The 22819-nt window shown below is 44.8% G+C and overlaps 1 protein-coding gene and 1 long non-coding RNA gene across 7 annotated transcripts in view; one reads left to right on the top strand and one right to left on the bottom strand.

Annotated features, from left to right (window-relative positions):
- The window catches only part of LPAR2 (lysophosphatidic acid receptor 2), a 59008-nt gene extending 57780 nt beyond the window's left edge, over positions 1–1228 (bottom strand). For 2 of the 3 annotated variants that reach the window (XM_061614475.1, XM_061614473.1), the window contains exon 1: positions 815–1228. The gene's annotated coding sequence lies outside the window, so the exon portion shown is untranslated. The remainder of the gene's footprint in view (positions 1–814) is intronic. The other variant, XM_061614474.1, reaches the window with a different exon arrangement.
- Positions 1087–22363, top strand: LOC133379359 (uncharacterized). 4 transcript variants are annotated; one of them, XR_009761161.1, is made up of 7 exons: positions 1087–1253; positions 2743–2827; positions 10263–10374; positions 12428–12606; positions 14056–14178; positions 17082–17330; positions 21269–22363. It is a non-coding gene; the product is annotated as an uncharacterized LOC133379359 (long non-coding RNA). The 4 variants fall into 4 exon arrangements; XR_009761162.1 differs by lacking the exon at positions 10263–10374 and adding an exon at positions 11929–11960 and having other exon boundaries at positions 1088–1253; XR_009761163.1 differs by lacking the exon at positions 10263–10374 and having other exon boundaries at positions 1089–1253; positions 2746–2827.
- The last annotated feature ends 456 nt before the right edge of the window (positions 22364–22819 follow it).

Genomic DNA, 22819 nt, shown 5'->3' with positions numbered 1-22819 from the left:
TTGGACCCAACCAGATTCTTTTACTATGAAATTCAGAGGACTGTTGCCCTACCACCTCATCCATGGAAAATTGTGTTCTCCCAACCATGAGGGCTAGAAACATTACCCCCCAACAAATGTTGAGATTTTTTAGAATTCCAGCCACCTGGGAAGAGGCCAGCTCTTGTTACATGCCTGATCAAACCAGAATTCCTTCCTCCTTTGTGGGCCAAGCAAACCAAGCCCATTCTTTAAACACCACCTTCCACCCTTAAACAAGTTCAGACTCATTCTTCAAACACAGCATTTTTTAAATAATCTTGACCTTCCGTGCTCGTGCTCCTCCTCCTCCTCCTCTCCCCCTTTCAAAGATGCAACTCCAGATGAGGAGAGACTGTTGAACATGAACATACTGACAACATCCATCCCTACTCAAACTGATTCACGTGGAACAATTTAGGAGCCGAGGAAGCTGTCTTCTACTGAGTCAGGCCACTCGTCTATCTACCTCAGTATTGTCTGCCCTGGCTGGCAGCGGCACTCCGGGATTCCAGGCGGGGGCCTCTCCCAGCCTTACCTGGAGCTGCCAGGGATTGAATCCGAGACCTTTTGCATGCAAAGGAGATACTCCACCACTGAGCTCCAGCCCTTCCCCAAGCGAGAGAGATTGTCCCAACAGCCTCCACCGTTGCTGTGAGGAGAGTTTCCAACAAGCGACACATTTTCAACTCTCCTTTCCTTGTTTCCAGCCACTATGCAGGCAGGTTTTGCGAGCGCAAACTTTCCGGCCGAACAATCCTCCCTGCCTTTTTACCCTGAAGCAGAAAGCCCTCACCTGAGTACGCGAACACAACTCCAGCACCCTGAGCTGTTGTTGTTGTTGCTTTTAACGCTGGTCTCCCCACCACTGGGACTCAGGGTGCTTTCTTGAGCTTAAGTTCCCAAGCATTGCTGGACAGCTTCGGCCTTTCCTTTCTTTTGCTGCTTTTCAAGAAAACGGGAAGGCTTCTTTTCCAAGAAAGAAAGAAAGAAAGCGCGCCACACTCAGCCAGCCTCAAACTCTCGCCGTAGCGAAACTCCTTAGAAATGCTGACTCGGGCAAGGCAATGTTGCAAGGCGCTTCTCAGCCCAGCCCTCTTTGGGGCCTCCCTTAGCCCCGCCTTTCTCGCCTTGCAGGAGACCTGAGCCGCCACCCAGGGATTGTAACCTGAGTCTTTTCAACTGTCTTTCTCCGGTTTTGTAGCAGGGAGCCTTTTGTCTCCCAGCGCCTCCAGGTCGGGAAAGCTTTGTCTGGCCTTTTGCGAAGGGGAAAGTGGGGTCCTTCTGAGCTCCTGCTAGTTGTCTGGGAGAGGGGCTTAATAAATGGGTAAAGGCAACAAGGCTGGAGGCGACCGAGGAACCGGGACTCCCTGGTTCCTGCCTCAGCCCTGAGAGATGAGGAACCTTTGGTTTTGTTTAGAGCAGGGGTGGGAAAACGGTGGCCCTCCAGATATTGCTGGACCACAACTCCCATCATCGTCCCTGACCGTTTGGCCTTTCTGGCTGAGGCTGATGGCAGCTGGAGTCCAACAATGTCTGGAGAGCCACAGGTCCTGGCGTCTTTATAGATGGTTTGGTGGGCAGAGAGAAGGTGGCAGGGGAGCGATGGAGAAAGGATTCTGGTTATATCCCCAGGCCTATTAGTAGTAGTAATAATTGAATTTATATCCCGCCCTTCCTCCCAAAGGCGTCTAGAAGGCAGCAGGTTCTAAAGGGTGAGTCGTGAGTTTGACGTTCAAATAGCGTCCACTCTCTTCAGGCCGTGTATGGGCTGAGCTGCATCCCTGACCGTCAGGGCCAGCACGAAGAACAGGACGAGCCAGTTGCAGGGCTGGTGTAGGGTTCTTCAGCTGGAGGTGGCCCCAAAGCAGACGCCTCAGGCAGCAGGTTTTGAGTGCTGCCGAAAACTAGATTGCAGGGATGGGGCCAAGCCCCTTTCAAGCAAATGGGAACTGCGCGGGAGCACGGCATTGGAGCTCTTGCGCAACTCCCATTCAGTTCAGCGAGGTTTGCGCTGGACTAGTTTCTCCACCAGATTGTGCTACGTGTAAATGTTGCCTGGGTTTGGGTGGGAAGGGAGGTACCGCTTGTTGGTCTGGGCAGAGAGGTGCCATGTGCTTCTTCAGGCACCAATACATCTTGGACTGACCCTGTCTTTCATAGGACAAATTAGTGTTGTATTTGATTTAGTCACATGCCTCTTCACACAGACGCACACAGATGAGGGGAGCTGAACTCTCCTTCAGTTTGCATCTCTGTGCGCCCTCCCATTCTTCAGAGGCTTTTTATACCAGGCTAGATCACTTTCCCATACCACAGCTGATCTATGAGGAAAGTGCCTGGGATGACGGAAGGCAAGGGGGGGGGAGGATTTGCCCATATGTGCTCACACCTGCTCTATTATGCCTGATGAGAGCAGATGCGTGAACCAAGATGGCAGCCCCTGTCATGTCTCGTTTGGTCCACATTATACTTACCTTTCCAGGTTCTCAAACGACTATGGACTTTAAGTAAACAAGCTGAAATAGATTTTTGAATGGGAGGGGGGAAATAGCTTTTGATGTGCCTTTCAATATTCTTGCTCTTTTCCTCCTGCTTCAGCTACATGTTGAAGCTTGAGCGAAGGCACATGGGTTTATTCTGAAGGAGGATTTTATTTCTTCTTTATGAGTTTTTAATGCTTTCTTTCTTTCTTGGTTTGTATTTCTTAAATTCATTTTGCAGCAGAGTCTGGAGAGCCACAGGTCCTGGCATCTTTATAGATGGAGCCAGGATCTGAGCCAGGATTCAGCATTGGCATAATTGAAAGGTGAGTAAAGAAAAGGGTGCCTCTGAGCATGTGCAGAGTGGCTTTCCACATCTGCTGAGTTACTCAACCAGACCCTAACACCCATTTGAGAAAAGATGGCACAGTGACCAGAGTAGGGTGTGGCTTCTGGGCAAACTTTAGCCCTAGTGCCTCTGTTTTTAGGAGCTGTACATTGAGGCAGAAACAAAAGAGTGGAGGTGGTGGAACTTGTGCAAACAGAGGGCAAAGAGTGGAGAGAAGTCCTGTTGGGTTTACTGTTAGGAGGGTCAAACTGCCAGGCTGGGATGCATGTCTTGTAGATCTTACCTGGCCCTATGAAGCTTTTAGTTATGCTGATGTATGTCTGGGGTCCTATGGAGTAAGCCACACTGAATTCAGTGAAACTTATTTCTGTGTAATCTGCATAAGATGACACTAGAAGGCAAGGGTGAGGAACCCGTGGCCCTCCAGATATTGCTGGACTCCCAACTCCCATCAGCCCCAGCCAGCCTAGCCAATGGTGAAAGATGATGGGAGTCCAGTAACAACATCTGGAGGGCTGTGGATTCCCTCTCCTTGCTTATAAGGCTTGCAGCCCAGCTCTTATCCATGTTTACTAAGTCCCAGTTGGTTTAAAGGAATGTGCAACCCAGTCCTATGTATGTTTACTCAGAAATATGTCCCACTGTGCTCAATAGGGCTTACATCCCGGTTTGTGTGCATAAGCAAATTGACTTGAAAGTAAATGAAATCCCAGGAGTAAGTGGGCAGAGTAATTGGCCTCCAGTAAGTTTCGGACTGCAGCCTTAGGATCTTTGACTTGCCTCTGGACCAGAGGGGTGTCAAAGTGGTGGGTATATTGCTGGCCCCTGCCCAACCAGGACAATTCAGTCTGTCCAAAGGCTGATGGATAACCATTTTTGTCAGGAGGTTATATACACAGTGCTTGCGCATTCACACACACACACACAAATAAAATTTAAAAATCTGTTTATTAATCCTCTTATTCAACAGCTTTGGATCTGTTGATCTGATGTGGGTAGGGGAAAAGGAATTCAGATTCCTGAATTCAGTTCTTCATTTACACAGGGCGGGAGGAGGGGAAAATGTTAATGTGTTCGGATGCATACATACACCTATTAGATTGCACTCTTATCGTAGGTTCAATTTTTTAGGAATCGGGGTGAAAGTCACCACAGAGGAACAGCTGCTGCTGTGTTTAAAATGTGTGCATGTGTGACAGCTAGATATGTTACTTTTGGGAGGTGACAAATGAAATCTGACATCCTCTCTGTTGTAGCAAATGTTTGCCCTGTTCTCTGCCCCACCCCCGGGATGAATGTGTAAGAGAAAGATCATAACAGAGGAGTGACATTCTAGCAGCTCTAAGGGGAGCTGTAATCATTTTCCTGGTTGGACTTAACAAAAGGTGACCAGAGCCAGCCCTACCATTAGACAGAGTGAGGCATGTGCCTCAGGCTATGGCTGCTGGGGAGTGGGGGCAGTCTGGCTACTCCTTGTGAGTCCTCCCCCTGCCCACTCGGGTTATTCCTTCTGGTTATGGGAAGGTATGTAGCTCAGTGGTAGAGCATCTTGCTTTGCATGCAGAATCCCTGACATCTCCAGGAAGGACTGGGAGAGACACCCCTCCTCTTCTAAAATCCTGGAGAGCCACTGCCAGTCAGGGTAAACAGTACTGAGCTAGAGGGACCAATGCGCCTATGTTTCAATGTTCCCTGTGTTGGAGGACAGAGCTGTGTGTACCATGTGGCCAGCCCTGCACCCCTTCTGCTAAACTGCTGCCCTCAGGTCCAGTTGCTGTCTTGGTGCCAGCGTTGAAATAAGACTCAGCTGCCAGTCTGATCAGCTTCTGTACATGCAAAGGGGCCATCTTGTCTTTCACCTCAGGCACCAAACTGTCTTGGTCCGGCCATGAAGTGCTCTCAAGATAATAGACACAAAGTGACATAGGACCTACTTACCACCCATGTCTCGACTGTGGTTCCCAGGCACTGAGACGATTGCGTGAAAGCCAAGATTATCACTCCTCCTCTTAAGAACATAAGAACATAAGAAGAGCCTGCTGGATCAGGCCAGTGGCCCATCTAGTCCAGCATCCTGTTCTCACAGTGGCCAACCAGGTGCACACTCTTGCACACTGGTTCATTCTTTTGTACGCTGTTGCAAGTGAAGCCAGCGTCTCCCCCTCTACACATTACCATGGAGACACAAGAGGTGTAGATAGGAACCCGTCTTTCCATAATGCCTGCAGTTTAATTTTGAAAATGATTGTCGGCTATGTATGTGCCATATATTTAAAAAGCACATTATTTCCCCTCAAAGAATCCTGGGAACTGTAGTTTAACAGTGCTAGGATCTGCAGCACTGTGAGGGGTCAACTACAGTCCCCAAGACTCTGGGGAAAACGATGAGTTTGAAATGTGCTTCACATTTATGTTGTGTACACAATCTGAAAGCATTCCTTCTTCAGGCTCTCCCTTGTCTCGTTAGTCGGTCATCACTGCACATGGGTCAGATAGGATTGCCTTCTTATTACTGTCTTTAATTGATGGTCACTGGTTTTGTGTTGAGAGAGAGAGAGGAAGCCTGCTTCAGCTCTGCCCATCTCACTGCAGTATATCTGCATGAGAACTGCAAGCAGCCTGACTCATTTTCTCTCCTCGCCACCTTCCTTCTTCTTTACTAGTGCACGCCTCTGTTGCTGTTCAGCTTCCAGGGGAAACCCCCACAGGAGTTTCTCTTCTGCTCCAAAAGTTTCCTCGAAGTATGGCCGCCACAATCCTATCCACCACTCTTTTTACAAGCCAGTGAATTACTGCACTCCTCCTGGCCAAAAGATTTCCAGGGCAGGCAGGAAGCGGAATGGGTTTTTCCAAAGGAGGCCTTGAAGATGCTGGGGCTCCCCCCCCTCCATACCCACCTCCCCCTTTTTGCCAGCTGTAGCGGAGAGAGTAATTTAAAACCAACTTGCTTTAATCGCTGCCACATGCATGAGGTTCCGCCATTCAGTTTGCCTTTCCAGGGTGTGAGTCACTCAGCTCCAATCTGGGGCTCACACAGAGAAGAGCTTCCCGAAAATCAGAGCAGTACCCCAGCTTTCCCCTTCGGAAGGATGGCAAGTTCACAGCCAGATCTGGGTAGGCTCTCAGGTGGCAGGAGGGTTCAAAATTAACCACAAAGCAAAGGAAAAGGTGTTTCAAATTCTTAAGCACCAGCATTCAGAATTTTTTTTATATCCCACCTTTCTTCCATCATGGAACTCAAGGAGATATACATGACGTATCCAAGTAGCCTCCAATCCAGACACTGACCAGGCCCAGACCCACCTAACTTCAACAAGGTGGTTACATCCTATGCTCTCCAGACCACCTTGGGATGCAGGCAGACTTACTGTCTTAGGAGTTTGAGAAACTTCAAATCCCTAGATGTTCAGGTTCTGACTAGGAATTGTTTCAGCCTGATAAGTCAACCTGTGGCAGTTGGGAATGTGCTGTGGAGCAAAATAATGACCCGCCAGTGTGCCTGAGGTAGAAAATCCAGATTGCATCTATCTGCACTCACCGAACATGGAGAAGTTCTCCTGTGCAAGCCCCACTGAAAGAAATGGGAGCTGCACAAGAGCTCAGTGTTTTTTCTAAAAAAAGTGAAGCCTGTGCAGGAGAACTTCTCAGAGGAATGAATCCTGTGCGTGAGTCACATCAGTCTGCCTCTCACTCGCTGTTGCCTTTCTTGAGATGCAAAGTCTGCATCCTGTGGTGGCTGCCTCACTTTGCCTAGTGGAAAGCCTGATTCAGGACAGTAGTGATCAATTGACTAATAGATCAATGTTTAAATTTGTGATCTGCTTTTCTACCATATGGCACTCAAAGGGGCTTGCAACCAACGTCAAACCTATTATAAAAATATATGAAACCATTTTGATTAGATTGTGAGCATTCCTGAGTTATGGGCCATTAAGTGGATGCATTTATTGCAAAGATGCTGAAACTCAGGGCTCGGGGGGGGGAGCTATATGGGGTCGCCCAGGCTTCTCTATCTGGCCCTCAGGCGCTCTTCAGACTATACCTTTCACCAGTCCTGCTTTGCACCCTTGAGTGTGTGAGTGTGTGTAGAAAGTAGCCTACTGTACAAAGGTAAAATTAATACCAGTTGCTCCACCTACTTTTGCCTGTGGCTCTACCCATTACTGGCATGCAGCCCTTCAGAAGGAAATGTGGCCCTCAGGGTTAAAAAGGTTCCCCATTTGAATTATCACTTGGCTGTCTGAGCCTAATGCTAAGGCTTGCTTCAGGAAGGGCCCTTGATTTACCTCCAGCAGTGGCCTGACATTTGCAGATGACATTTGATCCAATGGAAGCCTCTCTTAACAGAAGTGAGGAGGCGCTTTTCACCAATTCCCCCTTCTCCCTGCCCCCGGGCCATCTCCCATGATGCTTTAGAATATCTGCCAGCCTCTGGAGCAAATTTTCATGGGGATGCAAGGAGGAGAAGAAATTGGCAAAAATTGCCTTCCCCTGCCCTTCCATTAGCAGAGCCTTTTGCTGGATCAACAGCCCTTCTGTGAATGGAAGGATGACTTTGGATGTAACCCTTTGACTTCACTGCAGTGCCTGTGGGACTCTGCAGCGGTGCATTCCTTCTGGCAGCTTCTGGGAGAGCCAGTGTGTCATGTGTGCTGGTCAAGAGTGTCAGACTGGGGCAGCCTTTCCCAATCTAGTGGTCTTGAGATGCTTTGAACTACAATTCCCATCTGCCCCAACAAAAACACATGAAGGGCACCAAGTTGAGGGAAGCTAGACTAGGATCTGGGAAACCCACGTTCAAATTCCCACTCTAGCCACGAAGCCCATTGGGTGACTTTGGGCATGTCACTATCTCTCAGCCTCACCTATCTCACAGGGTGATTGTGAAGATAAAAGGGGGCAGGGTAGGACCCTTTATGCTGCCTTGGAGTCCAAAGGTGAGAGAAGTATAATAAATAAAACCATAGAAGTTTCTAGAAGAAGCAAGCAGGCAAGAAGGAGCTGTGGGGGTAAAGAACAGAGGCAGGTGGAGCTGCGTTGTTTTGGGGTTCCATTGTAAGATGCATGATTGTGGGAAGGAAATACAAGAAGAAACGGTAGGAATATATGCAGAATGAGTGCAGATAGTGGAGCTGAAGTCATGATCACACTGTCACATTTTTTCGCCTTCTCACTTCCCCTTGTATCTACTCATTTTCTGATTGTTTTTGGCTGCATTACCTGGTGCCTTCCCCGGATTTGCAGTCATGAGTATTCACACCTGCAACAAAGGGGTTGGGCCAACCTACTTGAGGGTATTCTTACCCCCACATCCTGGTTTGATATTCTGCAACCGTCAATGTGTGTTTTTTTTCTTCCCTCGTGCTTTTTCAACAAATTCTGGCTGGGGTCCTTCCAAATTAAAAAGCAAAGGTTGCTCAGAGGCATGTTCTGCAACCATCATCCCCCCCCTAAGCTGTTTTGATAAATGTGCCTTTGTGCCTTTGATAAATCCCATGCCGCTGGGATTCTTCCAAGGTAAGATTTTCCTGTTTCCGTGGTCAGCCACTTCATTGCTATTTTGGATGGAATCAAGTGCACACTCGTTATGTTCCTTCAAGTCGATTATGACTTATGGCGACCCTATGAATCAGCGACCTCCAGTAGCATCTGTTATAAACCACCCTGTTCAGATCTTGTGAGTTCAGGTCTGTGGCTTCCTTTATGGAATCAATCCATCTCTTGTTTGGCCTTCCTCTTTTTCTACTCCCTTCTGTTTTTCCCAGCATTATTGTCTTTCCTAGTGAATCACGTCTTCTCATGATGTGTCCAAAGTAGGATAACCTCAGTTTTAGCTTCTAGTGATATTAGTAATTTGTTCTAACACCTGATTATTTGTCTTTTTTGCAGTCCATGGTATCCGCAAAGCTCTCGTCCAACACCACATTTCAAACGAGTTTATGTTTCTCTTATCTGCTTTTTTCCCTGTGCAACTTTCACATTTTTACATAGAGATTGGGAATAGCATGGTCTGAATGATCCTGACTTTAGTGTTCAGTGATACATCTTTACATTTGAGGACCTTTTCTAGTTCTCTCATAGCTGCCCTCCCCAGTCCTAGCCTTCTTCTGATTTCTTGACTATTGTCTCCATTTTGGATAATGACTGTACCAACGTATTGATAATCCTTGACAAGTTCAATGTCCTCATTGTCAACTTTACAGTTACATAAATCTTCTGTTGTCATTACGTTAGTCTCCTTGACGTTAAGCTGTAGTCCTGCTTTTGTGCTTTCCTCTTTCATCAGCATTCGTTTCAAATCATTCCTGGTTTCTGCTAGTAGTAGTTTGCTAGTCTGGGCTCCTGCTGGGAGGAAGGGCGGGATATATATCAAATAATAAAATAAATAATAAATAATAGCATGGTATCATCTGCATATCTTAAATTATTGATATTTCTCCCTCCAGTTTTCACACCTCCTTCATCTTGGTCCAAACTTGCTTTCCGTATGATATGTTCTGCATATAGATTAAACAATTAGGGTGATAAAATGCACCCGTCTCACACCTTTTCCGATGGGGAACCAATTGGTTTCTCCATATTCTGTCCTTACAGTAGCCTCTTTTCCAGAGTATAGGTTGTGCATCAGGACAATCAGATGCTGTGGCATCCCCTGCACTCTTTTGTGCTCTGTCCAAGCTGCAGATCATGTGAAACTAAACTAGGGTATTCTACATACACACCATAAAGTGTGGAATGCTTGGGAGCATCTACGATTGAAGGTACCCAAGCCACACTCAGCACTACCAAGAGACTACTTTTTCTTCTCCTGCTGCAGTAGTGTACGTACATACCCCCTGATCTGCACTGAGTTCTTTTGGGACATACACACATTTTCCTCTGTGTGTTGCACCCATAGTTGGAACTCAGCACAGACTGACTTAGAACAGGGACTCCCATGTGCTGAAAGGTTCACGAGTATAGGTTGTGAGTGAGGGGATGTTTATAAGCATGGCATGGCATGAATGAGCATGGGAAGGGTAGTGAAGTGTGCTTAGGAAGACTGCAATCCTCTCCGGGCTTCTTTGGGAATAAGCTCTATTGGGCTCTGTGGGACTTAACATCAGGAAATGCACATACATAGGATCGGGTTGCACATATTGCCAAATGAGGTCCTCTCAGTGTGTCCATAAGTATGAGTAGGACTTAATTCAGGCTTTGTTTTGGCCTGTGCTCAGATTATGCGGGGGCTCTATCCCCCTGCCTTTTGTGATGCACCCCTTCATCACAGCTTGAAAAGATCATGTCCCCCACAACATATATTCAAACTCCTCAGTAGCCTAGATCTCTCCACCATGCTTCCTTGTGACTAAGTGCCTGCCTGAGAAGGTCACTCTGATCTCTAGCTCTGTTTGCTTTGTTTACTTATCCAGATCCACCCATGCTGGAATGACAGGGGGCATGGTGGGAGGAGGGCCCTTCCCAGCTACTGCTTTTAGAAGGCTTCAGGGTACACGATTTGTCTAAACCTGGGAGAGGTCAAAGGTAGGGCTTGTGGATATTCTGAAGGGCCCCCTATTTTTCCATCCATAATGAGAGCACTGCTTATGCTGTCAGGAGCACTTGGTGATTTTTGGCCTTGCTTGTTGCAGTTGAGTGTGAAGGGTTTTTGGAAAATTCTGGAGGTGTTTGCAGGGAATACACACACACACAAACAAACACAGATGTGAAAATTCCAGTTAAACCTGATCACACCTATTATGCTTGCATGTGGTATGAGCAAGCATCTCTGTTGAAATGGCATCAAAGTTTTGATCTCATAAAAAACCCAACTCCACCCAGGGCAGACTGTACCTATTAAAAATACAGTGCCTTGTTTTTTAATAGGAACTTTTTTAATTAGATTCTTTCCTGCCTCCCACATTGTCATGCTGATTGTAATCATATGTCCCTAGCGGTAAGTCCTGTCTGTTTCACAGGACATTGGATTGCATCCTTAAGGAGCTTTCCCGCTAGGACCCAGAATACTGCCTTCTCTGGAGTTCATTCAGTTTCACCCTTCACAGTTTGCATTCTTGCCCTTGAACAGTTCCTGTATCTCTCTTCTGCACATACACTCTGAAGATCTTGCAACAACTTAAGAAGAACATGAAAAAATAACTGCCTTGTTGAATCAGGTCAAGGTCCATCTAGTCCAGCACTGTGTTTCTGACAGCAGGAAGCCTCTGAGTGCTCACAAGCAGAGCACAATGGTGAGAGCCTTCAGCTGCTGTGTGAATACCAGCATCTGGTATTCTCAGATATACTGTCTCTGTAGAGGGAGGTTCTGTGTAGCTATTGAGGCTAAGAGCAGTTGATAGATCCTAATGCCTTTTAAAAGCTGCAGTGGAGGGAGAACTGGGGAAGATAACTGCAACGTACACTACACCATGTTGTGTTGTGGGGTCCACATTATGAGATTATGGCACAGAGAGCATTTGCACTTTGCTGGCTCCTCCAAGTCTGAGATTTCCTTTGCTCTGGTGGCTAATCAGAGGGGACTTAACTTGCCCCTGATTGCCAGTATGCCTCTCTACCCTCTGGAGAACGTTATGGCAGCATTAAGTGTGCTACCAAATTAAGGGCAATGGAAATAATCAGAGGCTTGAAGCCCCTTCATTATGAGCAAAGGCTAAAATGTTTGTGGGCCTTTTTAGGTAGGGATGCGTATGTGTGCACACAGAGGACATGATTATAAAAATATGCACAGTGTGGAGAGAGAGAGAGAGAAACTTTTATTTCTCATAATATGAGAAGTTGAAGCCATTGAATTTATTTTTTTTGGCAGCAAATCCAAGAAAGTAGTCCTCTCAAAGTGTAATTGATTTATGGAATTCACTGCCACAGGAGGTGAATGGCCACTACTTTAGATGGCTTTAAAGGAGCTTTGTGGAAATTATCAGGAAAGAAATTCTCAGGAAAATGGAATAAACTGCTGTCAGAATATTCACCACTGTTGAAGCAAGATTAAGCTACTGGTTCAGTTGCTGAACCAGTGAAAGGAGAGGGAAAGCCATCTTTCCTTTCATCTAAGGCAGCAACATTTCTTTCTTCCATCAGGAAACTCACGATGATGCACAAGGGGTCCCAAGGTACTAACCAGACAGTGACCTGCTTATCATCAGCAAAGTTATGGCCTCATGAATACAAGGCATCCAGGCATCCAGGCATCCATCCTAGGCTGCTTTTGAACATGTACCAATCCTTAGCAGGAAAAGTCACAGCCTATCTGGGTCTTTGGTTGAGTGGCATATTGCATGTCTGAGAGCATCTGTAGCATCCTTGTAGGTGGAAGGGTGGTGATTTCTTTTTCTTTCTATCAGCTTGCTGAGGGAAGCTATTAGCACTTTTTCACTTTCCACTTCAAAGACTGGCCCTTGCATCTTGACCCCATGACACACAAATGGCTGCGGGGGTGTGGTCACAGAACATTCAACCCCCCAACCCTTCCAATTCCAACTCCTTAGTTTATCATATTGTTTCTCTTTTGCACAGGCAGATTCTGAAAATACTCCAGAGTTAATTGCATCCAACCTGCAGCTTTTTCTTTCTTCCACAGCAGTGTGTTGGGAACGCCTTGTCATACTCATTGCAGCTTGTGGATATGCTAAAAGCATAGAAAAAGAAAAGTAAAACACACTCAAGCTCAGAGGTTTTAAGATTTCCCACTTGGAGTGAACTCTTTTCCATAAGGATTTGCTTCTGAAGAAACCCATCCACCTCTGCTGAGAAGTCCAGGTATGTTACCAAAGACTCTAGAATGTGTTTCAAGCCACACTCTAAGGGCCAAAAATGCATTATATACACATTAGTATGATGAAGCTCTGCCATTGTAAAAAATGAAAAGCAGCCCTGGGAAGCTAGAATTTTCAGTGGGCAAATGAGGGGGGGATATTTAACCCTTCCCTACCAGCTGCTTTTTCATTCAAAACTGCTCCCTCCAGGTTCCAGCTGTGGTATGCTGGAGCAATGGAAGAGGAAAAGCTGATGGGGGGTATTTTAAGTAGGAAACAATGGCTAGCTGGGAAAGAATTAATTAGCCAATGTGATAACCTTCAGATGTTTTGGACTACAAATCCCCATCAGCCCCAGCTTCCATGGCCAGTGGTCAGAGAAGATGAGAATTGTTGTCTACAGTATCTGAAGGGCACTGCATTGGTGACCCCTGGATTAAGCATACCCTTCCCTCCTGCTGCTTCTTCCTGGCATTCCATTTAAAAATCTCAGACTTCTTTCTTAAGAAAAACAAACATCACATTACACACATTTGTACATCTCCCACCAGGGCTTGCAGAGGAGACTTTCCCAGTAGATTGGGCCTCTTGTTAATCAGTATGTGTGGAGGAATTATCCTCTATCTTTCATGCTTTGTCAGTGCATCTCAAACATAGTTTGGCAATAAAGTCCAATTTACTTGGTTCTCAGAGTTTGCAATTCTCCCTAGTGTAAGTGGGATGCAAAACCTTAATGCCCCCCACCTTTTAGAACAAAAATCTTGCTGATTTTGCACATGGGGAGGAGAATAAACACAGGCATCTTTCATTGCACTCATTGAATGGGTCAATAGTAGTTTCTGACACAAAACAAGCCCCTAATCCTCCCTTAATAAAGGTGCTTCTGAGCCTCAGGAATAATCAATAGCTTGCCTTATCACCAAGTCAACAAGAGGCCTCCAGACTTCACAGCTGGAGAGGCCTTGATCGAAGCTCTGATTGGGTTAAACATGCTGACCCCTGGCAGAATTAGAACTCAGTTCAATCCCACTCGGTCCAGTGGGGCTTTAGTGACCAGCTGAGCTGCCTCAGCACTGTAAATGTGTAACAGAAGGGCAGGCGCCTCTAATCTGTGTAGACGCAGGGGAAATAGGACCTACTGAGACAGGGTCAGGACCCATGTCTGTGGCTGTGTGCACTTTGCCCTGTTTTAACCTGTTCTTGACCCAGGGGCAGCTGATGGCCAGGGCTCAGTTCTCACAAAAGGCAGACAACAGGGCAAACCTGTTTTGTTGAGTGTACCACTTCAGGGCCAAGCTGCGCATGTGAGATTAAATGCATACTTGCATCTAACCTGCAGGGTTTTTTTGAAATGAAAATAGCACCAGATCTGTGCGCATGTGAGAGGGAGTGATAATCAAGGGGATGAAAGTAGGTGTGAGAGGAGGATATAATGTTTGTGTCTTCTCTTTAGGGCCTTAGGAAAATCCCTGGTCTGGAACCTGCTATTTGCTTTGGCACCAATGGGGAGATCCCCTCCCCTCTCCCCGAACAAACAGTGGTTTCAGAAGAAGGATTTTCTTCAGGAACTCAGCAGGTAACGGTTAAATTCCCTCCACTCCTTGCTCTGATCTCATTATTAGACTCCTCCTCCAGATGATGACTTTTTCTTTTAAAAAACCTATAGGCCAGATGCAGACAGGCACTTCATGGAAAGGGTAGTTTGGCAGGTAGGGGGTCCTCAATACAATATACCCAGTTGATCGCTGTGCTCTGCAGGTGAGGTCCCTCTGGCAGTTATCACTCAGGAGTAGGGTTGCCAGGTTCCTGGCCTGAGACTGATCCTGTATCTTTAGGAGAAGAGAAAGTCAGCCAAGTGCAGGTGTTCTTGGAACTCTGTAATAGGAAAAACCACAAGGTGGAAATTCTCCCTCTCCCCTGCACAACTTTTAAATACACATAAGACCTCTTGGAGGCTGGGCCTGGCAACCAAGAGGTCTTCTGTATCTTTAAAAGTTGTGAAGGCGGAAGAGAGAATTCTACCTTGTGGTTTTTCCCATTACAGTCTTGCAAGAACACCTGCACTTGGCTGACTTTCTCTTCTCCTAAAGATACAGGATCAGTCTCAGGCCCTGAACCAGGCAACCCTAGTCAGGAGGTTTGTTCTGCACAACATAGGAAATGGACCTTTAGTGTTGTAGCATCAACACTTTGGAATTCCTTACCCTTAAATATTAGACAGGTACCATCTCTGTTGTTTATTAAAGACCTTCCTCTTTCAACAAGCCATTTAAGTAAATACCTTATCCCAGTCTGCATCTGTGTTGGAATTGTTTTTAAATGTTTTAAAAAGATGTTTTAAATATTTATTTTTAAAGATGTTTTAAATAAGCTTTTAAAGATTTTCTTGTGTTTTTGTTTGCCATCCTGGCCTCCTTCTGGGAGGGAAGGTGGAATATAAATTTAATAAATAAAAAATAAAAACACCCTAGCCCATAAGAAAATTAGATGTCAGGGAATGAATCAGAGAATGGATTTAGCCTAGCAGCCCTGGGAAAGCTGACTGGCCACTGAAGGATGGGGTACTAATGTTAGAAATAAGATGTAATAACAACTCTAACACACTAGCCTCCTATGCTGAATTGATTAATCAGTTAGAGAAACTGATTTTAAAAACATTCATTGGTAAAAAGATGCTCCCAATTAAATGGCCCCAGAAAAACTGAGTGGCAGGTGTCATCTGTGATGGGCCTTTCCCGTTTCTCACACATGAGGGAATGCCTTTCCTAAATGGTACCTGCTGTGACTTGTGAATGCGTAATCCAAAAACAGTTCAGGTATTTTTTCCACACATGTATCATTTTAACCATATGCATATTTAGTTTGGTCTGCAGGTCAAATTAAATCAACCACCTGTCCCTCACCTAATGTCATATGTGAAGTCAGGCGTGGGACAGGTAAAGATGCAGCTGCAAAGGAACAGTCAAGAGCCTTGAAGTGTGTTCCCAATTGTTCTTTGGCAAGCCGGGCTTGCTGTTAGTGCTGAACAATGATCAGCATTGACAGCAAGCCCTGCAGTGATTGCAGCATGGAGTTCCTAATCTTCCTTTGTGGCCCAGGTTCGATTCAAGCCTGGCTGCAAAGGAAGAAAGGAAAGAACTGGGAGTGCACTGAGTGTGTGCTCCTGATTCTTTCTTTTGAATTTGGGTCACCTGATATCATGGTGATGCCAGGTGATTGACAGGTGGGTGAGCTCAGGATCTTTCCACATCTTTGCTAGATACCCACACCTGAGAGAAAGCCCCATTGAACACAGTGGGATTTTTTTCCCTATGTAAACATATATTGGATTGGACTGTATGAGTCATATGAGTAATCATCTATGATTTTTTGAATCAGGTAGAAATGGATCACAGTAAAGAATAATAGTTGGACCCAGGAAGATAGGGTTCTTCAGGTATCACTCACCCACCATAGGAGTTATCACAAGGGTGGCCAGGTGCAAAAGAGGACAGGCCTCCTCCTGCATCCTTAATAGCTATGAAGAAGGAGGAATTTCTGCAGGTGTAGTTGTATGACAAGCTACACCTGCTGAAATGTCCTCTTCTACCCAACTATTAAAGGTCCCTTTTTTCTGGCATTTTGCCCTCCCCAGTTACCATTTACAGGGCAATTTTGTTGAGATGAATAATATTTTTTTTTAATGGGAAGGCTCCCAATGAATACTCAGGGTCAGACTGTTCTGTCTCTTTAGCCCAGTGTTGTCTAATTTGACTGGCAGAGGGTTTTTCCTATCAGCTGCTCTCTGATCCTTTTTAACTGGAGTTGTCAGGAATTGCAGTAGGGATTTTTGCAGGCAAAGCATGCGCTCTGCAACTGAGCTATGTTCCCTCCGCATAAATGAGACATCCTTTATCTGTTCATGGTCATATCAGATGTCGCTGGGTTCATCATATGAGGTAGCTGCCAGCTTACCAAGCAGCGTAACCACATCGCAGATGTTTCTGTTCTCTGAATAACTACTAATCACATGTGAATCCCCACCCTTCCTCCAAGGAACTTCAGTATTTGTGTGTTTATCCCATTTTATCCTGACAACAACTCTGTGAGGTAGTTCAGGCTGAGAAAGAGTGGCTGGCCCAAGATCACAAAATGGGCTTTATAGCTGAGTGAGGATTTGAACTTGGGTCCCTCATTCCGAGTCTGGCTGCTAAGTACTCCATCACATTGCTTAACCAACTGTTCAAGCAGTGATTATCCAGAGCAGGAGCATTTATAATTCTTGTAGCACCTTTAGGTTAATGGATTAAAAACTTTTCATGGATTAGTTTGGTTATGCCATGACAAAATCTTTAAGCACTGGAAGATGGGCTGGTTTTGCTTGCTTGTTTGTTTGTTTTGCTGCAACAGATTACCACATTTGCTCATCTGGAATGGCCATTATTTTGCTGACTTGGCTTCTGATAATCAGGTGTATTTTCTAAATCTCTCTTTATCTAGGCATCCTGCTAGCCTTCTCCTGTGCATCTTACTTTGAAGGAGGTCAGACCCCATGTGGTCCTTCGCTCTAGTCTGTTTTGGTCTTCTTGTAAACCTGCTGCTGTCCACACTTCAGTGGTGATCAAATGCGTGGTGGTGGTGGAGGAGGTGGAGGTGGAGAGGCACAGCCCAATTTAACAATGCTGCTGAAACTGCCAAGCATAATGGATGAACCACAAGAGAGTACAAAAGAGAAACTAGCAACACCAGGTAATGCTAGCAGGCACTGCACAGTAATGCAGTGTGCATATCATGCACATGTGTCCTCCTTTACAAAGGACAGTCCTCTGTATGAAGGACTGTCCAGTCCAGGTCTGGTTAAAGGTAAAAGAACCATAACAAGGGAAAGCCTTGAAGCTGCCCATCAACAGAATCTGGACAGCTGGTTGAACAGATACACAGCTCACCTGGTCACAATCTTCTTCACTATGGTAAGATGTTTTATTATTCTGTTTAGATTATAGTAATTCATGAGCATCTATACATATACGTTGTTGTGGTGGTTATGTGCCTTCAAGTCAATTACGACTTATGGCGACCCTATGAATCAGCGATCTCCCAAGGGCATCTGTCATGAACCACCCTGTTCAGATCTTGTAAGTTCTGGTCTGTGGTTTCCTTTATGGAATCAATCCATCTCTTATTTGGCCTTCCCCTTTTTCTACTCCCTTCTGTTTCTCCCTGCATTATTGTATTTTCTAGTGAATCATGTCTTCTCATTATGCGTCCAAAGTAAGATAACCTCAGTTTCATTGTTTCAGCTTCTAGTGATAGTTCTGGTTTAATTTGTTCTGACACCCAATTATTTGTCTTTTTCATGGTCCATGGTATCCGCAAAGCTCCTCCAACACCACATTTCAAATGAGTGGATTTTTCTCTTATCTGCTTTTTTCACTGTCCAACTTTCACATCCATACATAGAGATCAGGAGTACATAGAGATCTGAGTGATCCTGACTTTAGTGTTCAGTGATAATCTTTGCATTTGAGGACCTTTTCTAGTTCTCTCACAGCTGCCCTCCCCAGTCCTAGCCTTCTTCTGATTTCTTGACTATTGTCTCCCTTTTGGTTAATGACTGTGCCGAGGTACTGATAATCCTTGACAAGTTCAATATCCTCATTGTCAACTTTAAAGTTACACAGGTCTTCTGTTGTCATTACTTTAGTCTTTTTGACATTCAATTGTAGTCCTGCTTTTGTGCTTTCCTTTTTAACTTTCATCAGCATTCATTTCAAATAATTCCTGGTTTCTGCTAGTAGTATGGTATCGTCTGCATATCTTAAATTATTGATGTATTTTAAGAGCAGCTTTCACATCACATTCCAAAATTTCTGGTTCTTCATCATACAGTTCCTCCATGAATGAATCTTGGCATCTCTTTTATAGAGTTCTTCAGTGTATTGCTTCCATCTTCCTTTTATTTCATCTCGGTCAGTCAGTGTGTTCCCCTGTTGATTATTCAACATCCCTACTCGTGGTTTAAATTTCCCTTTCATTTCTCTAATCTTTTGGAATAGGAATTTGGAATCTTGTTCTACCCTTTTTGTTGTCCTCTTCTATTTCTATACAATAATTATTGTAATAGTTCTCTTTGTCCCTATGTACTAGTCGCTGTATTGTTGCATTTAGGGTTCTGACTGTGTTTCTGTCTCCTTTTGGTTTTGCTTTCCTTCTTTCTTTAACCATTTTAAGAGTTTCTTCAGTCATCCATTGAGGTCTTTCTCTCTTTTTAACTAGAGGTATTTTCTTTTTGCATTCTTCCCTGATAATGTCTCTGACTTCACTCCATAGTCTTCTGGTTCTCTGTCAACTAAGTTTAAAGCCTCAAACCTGTTTCTTATTTGATCTTTATATTCTTCTGGGATGTTATTTAAATTGTATTTTGGCATTATGATTGTTTTGTTATTCCTCTAACATATATGTTAGCACATGCAAATTGTATGCAGATCTCTTCAAGCCAGGCCTTTGTGTCCTTTTCAAACTCATTTCTGGGACTGCCTCTCTCTCTCTCTCTCTCTCTCTCTCTCTCTCTCTCTCTCTTTCCCCCTTGATTTCCAGCTGTTTAGTTCCTGTGGCAAGATATTGCCCTAACTTACATTACAAAAGGGGATACATAACAGAACTGGCAGAGCTGTTTACTTAACAAAAGGAACTAGATTCACAATTTTAGCAGTCCTCCTTTTCCTCCCAGGGGGGATTCTGAGAGAACATCCAGCCCAACTGCAGTCCCATAACAAAACAAATGCAAAACCAAACACTAAAAGGATGGCATCCACAAATCAGAAGAAATACTTCACCAGAAAGGAGATCAAAAAAGGACAAAGATTTGTATGAAATGTGTGTGTGCTAATTTCTATGCAAATTTGGAATCAAGACTTCTGTATCTTTATAGTGGAGTGAACAAGCCCTTCAAACAAGAGGGACTGTCCTCTGAAACCCCTTCAAAGAGAGGATTGTACAGTAGGACACAGGGCCACCCTAAACTCCAATCTAGACTCAGAGGAGGTCCTTCCTCCACATCCAGACCTCCTCTGAGATACATCCTTTGACCCCAGGGACTAGAATCTTTGATTTCAAGAAGAGAATGCCTTAAGGGCACTGTCTCTGAAATTTCCCCAGATTTGCCTCTGCTCACACACAAGTAGGGTTGGTCCAAAATACTTTGGCACCCAAGGTGAAAAATCCAAATGGAACCCTCCAACACTGGTAAAAATATAGTTGCACATTACAATTTGGTGTCTCTTAATTAATACATTAAGTTCTATTTCTCTCCTACCCTTCATAAGAATCCCAGGAAGAATAACAACAGTATTAAAACAGCCAACAATAAAATACAATAAATAAGTATCTAATAAGACCAACAATCAGTGGAAAGAACAAACAGTTAACAGTCGTTCCAGTCCTATTCATTATAGTTACTATCTTTCCTGCGCCAGGTTAAAACTTTTCTCTTCACCCAGGCTTTTTAACATGTTTGTATGCGCTGATATTGTTTTTAATTTTTTAACATTTTAAACTTTTAATGTGTTTATATTGCTACACGTTTATTGTATTTTTGATGTTTCTTGTCTTGTGAACCGCCCAGAGAGCTTCGGCTATGGGGCGGTCTATAAGTTTAATGAAATAAATAAATAAATAAAATATAGTGGACGCTAACCTCTCAGACATGCCTGGCTAACAGATGGGTCTTAGGCTGGTGCTGGAATGTTATAAAGCTGGCATCAGCAGGGCATTCCAAAGTCAGATGCAACTATGGAAAAGGTCCTACTACCCAATGTACTTCACCTAGTGGTGGGACAGTGGGATGGGCCTCCTTTCCCAGGTGTAAGAGCACGGACATGCTGGTACAAGGAGAGGTGTTCCTTCAGATACCTGGGCACCAAGAATCGGCCTTCAGAGTCAGTAACTTCATTTTCCTAATAACAGGGCCAGCCCATCACATAAGCTTTTATTATATTGTAAGTTCCTTGGGGCAGGGACCTGCATTCTTATATTCTGTAAAGTGCCTTGCGTGCTGATGGCACTATGTAATAAATAAATGCATACATAACATTCTAAAGGAGAGACAGGCGAATAAGCTGGCTGCAATGGTAAAGAAGAGGAACGGGTCCAGGGGGCCCTTGTCAGTGTGCCGCCTGCTGGGGTGCAAGCCCTCAGTAGATGCCTAACCGATCTGATCTTTGACGCTGGCCCCGGATGTGTGGTTTTAAAGCTCACTGTTGGTTCTCTGGATTTCTGAACTGGCCTTGTTTCTTGCTAGCTATTGATTCTGTGTGTGCTTTTGTTGTCCTAAACTAATGGTTTAGAATGGATTTCAATTTGAACATGTTTTGTGGTGTTGATTGTTTAATTTTTAATTAACGTTTTTGCTAATTGGCTCTGTTATGTTGTAAGCCACCTCAAGCTTGTGAGAAGTGGGAAAGAACTATTTCATACCAAGAAACACTAATATTTCAAAAAATGTCTTGTTGGTGCAAATCACTGGAGCACTTTTGGAGCCTTTTCAGGGTGAAGGGGGTGGGGATGGCCTCAGACAGAAAGGTAATACTGCTGATGGAAAGGTCTGCTAAAGTAGGTGGCTCCGAGATTCAGCAATCATTTTCAAAAACTTGGCAATCACTTACAGATCTGGTCACCTTTCCTTCCAGGCAAATGAACCTGACAAACTGGCTAGTTGATGATCAAATGTTGAGCCAGAACTGGCAAAGTGGGCATGGCACTCCTTGGAACACATTGTCGGATGCCGTGGGTTGATGGGTTCCCCCCCCCCGGAAGCCATCTCCTGTCATTTCTGCCACAGATTCAGAAAACGCCCTTGGCTGTCGCTTGCTTCAGTGAAAACAAGTTGAGAGTATGCTGAGGAGCAGATTTGGAACAGATCAAGCTCAACATCTTTTTCAACCAGCTGTTTGTGGTTGCCCCCTGCTCTATCATTTATTTTAAAAAAAGAACTTGCAAAGCTGCAATTCTGGCTTTGCTTAGGCAGCAGGTTTTAGATCGTTAGCAACAAGGGCCCTGGAGATGGACTGGCTTCATGGACGACACTTTCAAAACAAATTTACCTTTCTCTGTACATGTCAGATTAATGAACGCTGTTGACTGGTTTCTTGCTGCCGAGCAAAGGAGAATAGCTGTTTGTCACAGAGAGACGCAGGGCTGCTTGAAGGCAAAACTCCATTTCATGAATAAAAACACAAAAGGTGATTTGGAAGCAGAATGAAAACCCTTCTCACAGTCAAATGATTTTGTGTGTGTATATTTTTACCCTGGATCCTACTCAGCAGAGAAAATAAGTCCTTTTAGTCAATGTTTTAAAAGCATACAAAGATACTGCAAAGTAGAAAGGATCATTATATACGGCATCATGCAGGTGGATGAGAGACCAGCGAGGACAATGTGTGTGTCTGTGGGTGTTACAAGGACCAGATGATCAGCACTGTAACAGTTTCAGTGCTGAATTACAGGTAGGTGAAACCATGGCAAAGTGAAGCATGAACCACAGCAAGATGGAACCCTTACAGCAAGTCTGCGGGAGGATCAGTCCCAGAGCAGAATGAAGTCACTTGCAGGCCAGGGTTAGGGAGCGAGCTGAGACCTAGGATGGAGGCAGGTAGGTGAAGGAGAATGGCAGGCTGGGAGTGGAGCGTATAAGAAGGCAGATAGAGGAGGAAATGAAACAAGCAAAACTGGAGTCTGGTGGTTGTTGACGCAAAGACACAGGCCTGGCCTGAAAACATAGACAAGACAAGCCATGGCAGGAGCCTGCCTGGGGGAATGGAGCCTAGGGTTGCCATATTGCCCGGATAGCCGGGTTTTACCCGGATTCTATGCATGCCACCCGGCGCCCGGATTCTCAGCTTTAATTTAAAAAAAAAAATTAAGTTTCTAGGTGGTCCGGTTCTTGAGATATACATAAAAACGTCAGCCACCCCCCTCGACTGTTAAATCTTTCTTTAAACAGTACTGTACTATAGCACTTTGTAACTTTAACCCCGCCCGTTCAGCATTGCAGCCAATCAGGGATTGTGTTTCAGTTTCATTGACCTCAGGCAGTGTCTAGAAAACAAAATGGTGGTTTCACACCCACCCACCCCTGTTTATCTGAAAATCTCATAAATTGGGTAAGTATATACATTTCAGTTTTTTTTTCCTCTTGTGTGCAGGAGTCAGAGCTTGGGCAGTGTTTTGAAATCCTTCCC

Source organism: Rhineura floridana, chromosome 3 (assembly GCF_030035675.1).
Source record: "Rhineura floridana isolate rRhiFlo1 chromosome 3, rRhiFlo1.hap2, whole genome shotgun sequence".
Taxonomy (NCBI): domain Eukaryota; kingdom Metazoa; phylum Chordata; class Lepidosauria; order Squamata; family Rhineuridae; genus Rhineura; species Rhineura floridana.
Note: the sequence above shows the minus strand (reverse complement) of the source record. Positions and strands in the feature narration are given on the sequence as shown.